Source organism: Montipora foliosa, chromosome 8, assembly GCF_036669935.1.
Source record: "Montipora foliosa isolate CH-2021 chromosome 8, ASM3666993v2, whole genome shotgun sequence".
Lineage (NCBI taxonomy): Eukaryota > Metazoa > Cnidaria > Anthozoa > Scleractinia > Acroporidae > Montipora > Montipora foliosa.
Window position 1 is genome coordinate 49,095,896 of NC_090876.1, and position 6,000 is coordinate 49,101,895.

General features: G+C 38.2%; 1 protein-coding gene across 1 annotated transcript in view; it reads right to left on the reverse strand.

Annotated features, from left to right (window-relative positions):
- LOC137968075 (uncharacterized) overlaps positions 1-6,000 on the reverse strand; it is a 73,406-nt gene that overhangs the window by 64,722 nt on the left and 2,684 nt on the right. The window contains exon 2 of the mRNA XM_068814700.1: positions 4,497-4,539. The gene's annotated coding sequence lies outside the window, so the exon portion shown is untranslated. The remainder of the gene's footprint in view (positions 1-4,496; positions 4,540-6,000) is intronic.

Sequence of the window (6,000 nt, forward strand, 5' to 3'; positions counted from 1 at the left end):
TGATATTCATACACAGGACAAAAAAATGCAATAAAAAGATGGAGTCACAGTGCTTGCTTTTGCGCTGCGTGCCCTTTATTCTAAATGTTTTTCTACTGAATCTCGAGAGAAGCGCTCGAAACTTCATCAACCGGAAATCTTGTTGTTGTTATATAAAATGAGCCGACTTGTTTGTCCGGGTTATACCCTTTTAGTAAAGTGATTTCAAATTTCTCAATCTTGCAAAGAAATTGTAAGCAAATCGGAAAACTACAGTCATCACCTTGCAGCCTGGTTCTAACTGCGCTGCAGTCTCACCAGGAGCCCATGAGTAGAAGCTTGCCTTTCCAATACAAGCACCATGAGTCAACCTTTGCGCGTATCTCTCTATTAGCTCTTCGGCTCTTTACGCACTGTTTTAAATGGCCAATCAGAATAAAGTAATTGCCTAACGTAGACAAAGATAGCAAAAACAATGTATGCCAATTGTGCAAATTAATGTAAATGTGAGTCTCCCTCTGAAAGGTTAGTTCTAATTATAGAAAGATACGCGCAAAGGTTGACTCAAGGATATAATGCATATGGAAGTTCGTACGACCATGGGTACCTGATTTCACGTCATTTATACTGTAAATACCACAACTTCAATCTTCTGACCAACTTTTTTTCTCCTTAAAATATGTTTTCCGCGCACCTATTACAAATAAATAAAACCATTACAAAGTAGGGGTCACTGCGTTTCTTCACAACGCGACGACAAATGGACGCCAAGAGTGCCATGGGGCCAGTTTCGGCTTCAAAATGATCATTTTGCGCGAAAGCACTGAGGTGAGTTCCAAAACAACAACTTCTTAACCAAGAAGAGTTATCATGATTGCGCTTATAAAAAGCTTTTGAACAGCAAAAAGCGGCTTTTGTTGTCTCTCTTCAGATGGCCGGCAAGAAACGCCGCCATCTTAGACTGGTTGCAATGTTATGCGCAGTATGAGATGCGCAGTGCAAAACAAGGGAATCACCTTAATCAGTCTTCACGACGAACCATCAATCAGCACTGATTGATTACAGGATGATTTTCTAGCACTATGACTGCAATAATAAGTCCTTCATTCAGGACACTGGAATGATTTGTTGATATATTTGCATGGTTTTTGTTTTTAAATTTTCCTTCGTCTTGGTCATTTATCTTTGTTAATTTCTTTCTCGTCTTAATTAATTTGAACTCCTCAATTAAACTAAAACAATCATTCCCCTCAGGCTCGGTGAATATCGACTTCGATATTCACTTCGCCCTCGACTTAGCACACCCGACGGTACTTCATTTCTGAAACGGTAGTAAACATTTTCCTGAGTGGTATCAGCTTAAAACAATCAACTCAGGATGGCAGACGTTTCTGTCGAAACATGTTTCACAAACTCAAAGGTTTCGTCATTTTCTTAAAATCAAGAAATATTAAAACAATGCGAATGTATTTTTTACAAACATAATTATAACTTTCCTGTGGTGGTGGTCGTTGCTCTTTTTTAGGCTCTTTTACTTCATTCGCGGAGAAAATCATCTAACCTTCAAAACGTGCATAATGACAAAGAACTACATTTGCATCCGCCCATGCTTTTGTGATTTACGTGCGTATAGTAGTGTTCGGAATGTTGTAATTTTGTTTCGGCATAATATTTTGCTATTTGAAGCCAGAAGAGTAGTTAATTAAAACTTAAAAAATAACAAGCTCTGTGTTATTCTTGATATTAAGAAGCCATCTTTTGTCTAATCGCATGCAACGAACTGAGCTCGGAACCTCGTCACTTGACGGTCTGATATCAACACCCAGTTAACTTCAATAGTTTCAAGTTTGACATTGAAATCGATACGGTATATAAAGCTTGGTTTTTATTAAAAGCGGACCAATTGAGCCGAGTTGAACTAACTCTCCTACTTGAATAGCAAGCTGGTAATTGTTTGCCAGTTGGGTATCAGCTTAAAAGTAAAGTCCACGAGTTGAGCGCTCTCCCTGATTATGAAGAAAGCAATGTCATTTGCCATCTTCAGAAGAACAAAGTTTAAAGGGGAAAAAAAACAAGTGAGGCTGAGCTCTGGGTTATTTAAAATTTGTTCGCTATACTTTTTTTAATTTGTTTCCTTTTTAATTTATTATTTTTATCTTTAAGTCTTACCTGGTTGATCGAGGAGACAGCGAGTGGAGTGCGGAGTTTCTGAGCTTGCGATTTTAAAGTGAAGTATTGAAACGTGCTTTGTGTATGTATTATAAAGAAACTATCGAAAAAGAGAAACAGTGGCAATGAAAAATTTGATTTGTAAATGTGCCTTCCTTCGTCTTAATTTGTGGATACTGCCTCTTTTGTTCAGTCAAATACTTAATTTAACGGCGATTGGGCCATTTCCGAGTTCATGTCTGCCTCCTCTTCAAAGCGAGTCTAGGTGCGAAGTTTTTGTGATGGTAATTGGTTCTACTTTACATATGAATGACTTCGCGCTTAGACTCGCTTTGCAAAGAAGGTAAACATGGACTCGGAAATGACCTATTAAAAGGATTTTACCTTGTGGGTATGCATAAGCTAAAAATTCTGGTTTTGGCCTCGAAATTATTTCATATCACGTCCCCGGCGGTTGTTAAGTCGAATGTCTTGTTGATATCGACCAAAAGACCAAAACGAAACTCCGAACTCGTGATCGTTGAAATAAATGCTTCCATCGTGATGAAGGGAAAATAGGTTCAATGTACTTCAATGTACCTTATTATACCCTCGCTAAAATAGAAGGCAATAATGAAAATCTAAAATTAGCTTATCCTAGTCCTGTGTTTGTCCTTCGGAACATATGGTCCGGACGCTACTGGTCATGCGTTCCAGATGTTGCCATTACTGTGACAGCACGTCACACCTTCCCCATCCTTAATCGTCTCTGTACCATGAATTAGTGTTTAAAATCATCTGATCATTTGATCACCCACTAAAACCTTTTGAAAGAAGGCAACTAAAGTAAACCTTGTTTGAGAAAGATTTATATAGCCTAAAATAAACTGGCTTTCGGCCAAAAACCATTCATTTACTGAACCGCCAACCGGTTAGGTATAAAGCTACAGTGCGTAAGGTCGCGGGTTTTAATCCCGAATGCACCAATTAATACTCCCGCGCGATCTTAAACGACGAAGGTGCTCCTTTGTAATGACATGCAAGACTTTCAAGTCTTCTCGGCCAAGGGCTTGAAACCGACGTTTAAGAATCCACACCGGCAGTTAGTTTCGCAAAGAGTAGGGAATAGACCGATTGCATAAATGGCCGCCAAAAACGTATTCTTTTGTTTATGTGCTAATTAGACTCACTAGCCTCGTTTGCATGGACAAAATACAATAGAAATATCGTTCGAGAGCGAGGCTAGTGAGTCTAATTAGCACATAAACAAAAGAATACATTTTTGGCCGCCATTTATGCAATCGGTCTATGGAGTTCCTGGGATTCTGCTTTGTCCTTGTAAAAGGCACATAGTCCACTTACACAAATCCCAGAATACACCTCTTTTACGCGCCAAAAATTTGCATCGGCATTGTTTTCGATTTCTCTTGAGACATGTTAATGTCCCAGAAGAAATTGCAAACAATGATTATGCAAAATTGGGGCGGGGGGTAAAAAAGGTGTATTATGGGATTTGTACAAGTAAAGAATTGTCAAAAATTATCGGAACTTTTCTGTATGGTGTCCCCCACCACCCGTGTGGTGAAACTCAAATGAACTAAGGTTTATCAAAAAAATTGCTGTGTACCCACGATTGGGTCAGCAGCAAGTTCACTTTGATGTTATGGCTTTAGCGTTCGAGCGTAATGTGGATAAAATATGGAAAATTAACACAATATTTGAATAATACATTCATGTCTAAACACATCGCAAGATTGATCAGATTTGACAGCATTGTAAAAATCTACTAAGTAAAAAAATTATAATTAAGACCTGTAATTATTTAGTTTCATTTCGGAAATTGAGCCCATAGTTCTAGATTTAATCTGGTCCGGAGAAGTGGGCGGCCGTTTTCTGACTATTATTTAGCAAAGTGGGCCCTTCTGTAAAAAAAAAACCCTATTTCCCATTGCTTACGATTCCTGTCTATAATTAACTTTGAATAAAGGAGGTGCAAAACTTGTAAAATCATTAACCAACCTGTGTAAGCCTTGGAATTAATTACAAAGCGAAGCTCAATCAACGTCACCTTCAATTCGATTACAAAAACTGAAAGTCTTTGAAAACGGCAAATCTTCGTAACAAGTTGTCCTTGGGCATTTTCTAAACGACTATTCTCTTCAGAAAAGGAGAAAGACCCAATAAAATCGTCTCGAGGCGAAGTTAAATACCCTAGCATAAAAATGGCCAAGAAAGTTGAGATGAGGGGTTTTATTTAAAACAGTAATATTTAAAGCTTGAGCATTCTGAGACCGTGTAAAGTTAAAAACAACATTTTCGCGTTACTTACAGCACATTCCGTCCATGGCTAGCTACCTTGCAGAACTTACTTAAAAGTTTCCGTTGTCACAGGATGACATCTTTCTTCTCTGGCTATCAGATAAAAAAAATCATAATATATTCTAATTTTTCAAAGTAGACCACTTGCGTCGGTTCAACATGTTTTAACACGGTTGAAAGGGCGTGGCAAACCGTTTCGACATCGCTGTTCGAAAAAATCGAACTGATGTTGAAGCAAATGTTGAAGCCTTTTGCATGTCCGGGCCTAAAAGGGAAAGTACGTTCTAGAAAAAGTTTCTCTAAATAATTACCGTTTTGTCCAGTTCCCTATTAAAAGGTAACAAGAGCACTTTGAAGTTGCCTCTTTCGTGACTTCAGTGGAGAGCGCCACAGGAGGCTCGAAAGGGTTTTTCGTTGCTATAGTGTTTGCAAAACGATGAAAAATACCAAAGAAGGATATTTCATGGTGTAGGCAAACTATAAATATCTTTGCAACTCTGTTGTCTGGTAATACTTTAAGGGCACTCATGGTGTCATATTGGTTACCATTGCAACACGCCAGGTCCACAAAAAGGCCCTCTAAATAGACTTAATTCGATATATTAAAATTCAGTCCTAAACAAAAGACACCATCTCGAGGCTCTGGGGAATAAAGATAAGGATTTGTATGAGTTTATTCCCCAGAGCCTCGAGATGATGCCTTTTTGTTTTGGACTGAATTTTAATATATCGAAATTGGTCTATTTCAGTCTTTGAAAATTATCCGAAAAAGTAAGTAAAAAAAGTAAGTTTTATTTCTTTGTTGGAAATATACCTAAATTATTTAACTTCTTAAAGAGTATATGACAAAAAGTTATCCAGTAGAATTTAAGATACATCGCAGAACTAGATAACTTAGAAGTACCATCGTGAATGATACGTGCATGCAAGAAATCATCATAGGTCACCGAGCAAATTTTCGAGATAAAGACACTTTTTTCCCGCAGGTTTTATTTCCGGTTCGCGCGATTTTACGCCGTATTTTCACTTCCGGTGTGTTGCTCGCGCTACTTTAGGAATAGAAGTGATATCATTTTTCTTGCTAGGGGCGGGAGAAAAGTACTGACTGTATAAGTTTGTTTTTTATACTGCCGGAACGAAAGAGAGGAGAGGAACTTTATTTAAGTGTCTAGTCGAGGAGGACCTTCAGCTAACGGATTTGATAAACCCATAATCATGCTAAACCATATTAAGCTCGAGAGAAGACATAACTAGCCCTCCATCATTTGTTTATAACACGTTTCCTTGTTTTTACTTTTTCGGCGCACATATAAAGGGACTTAAAAACGTAGAAAAATTTCTCAACGCAAATCCCCAGTGGGAGAAACTCATAATGAAAACCTAGGCAGGCGTCAAGTACGTATAGAAACTTTAGATAAGGGAACAACAAGGTTCAATCATTGAAACATGGTTCTGCGAGTGTGTTTTGATGTTTGGTTCATGTCTTTCCCATTCTCTACAAATCTGCAACGTCGGAAATGACCAAGCCTCAAGTCGTAAAGAAAGAACGAGGTT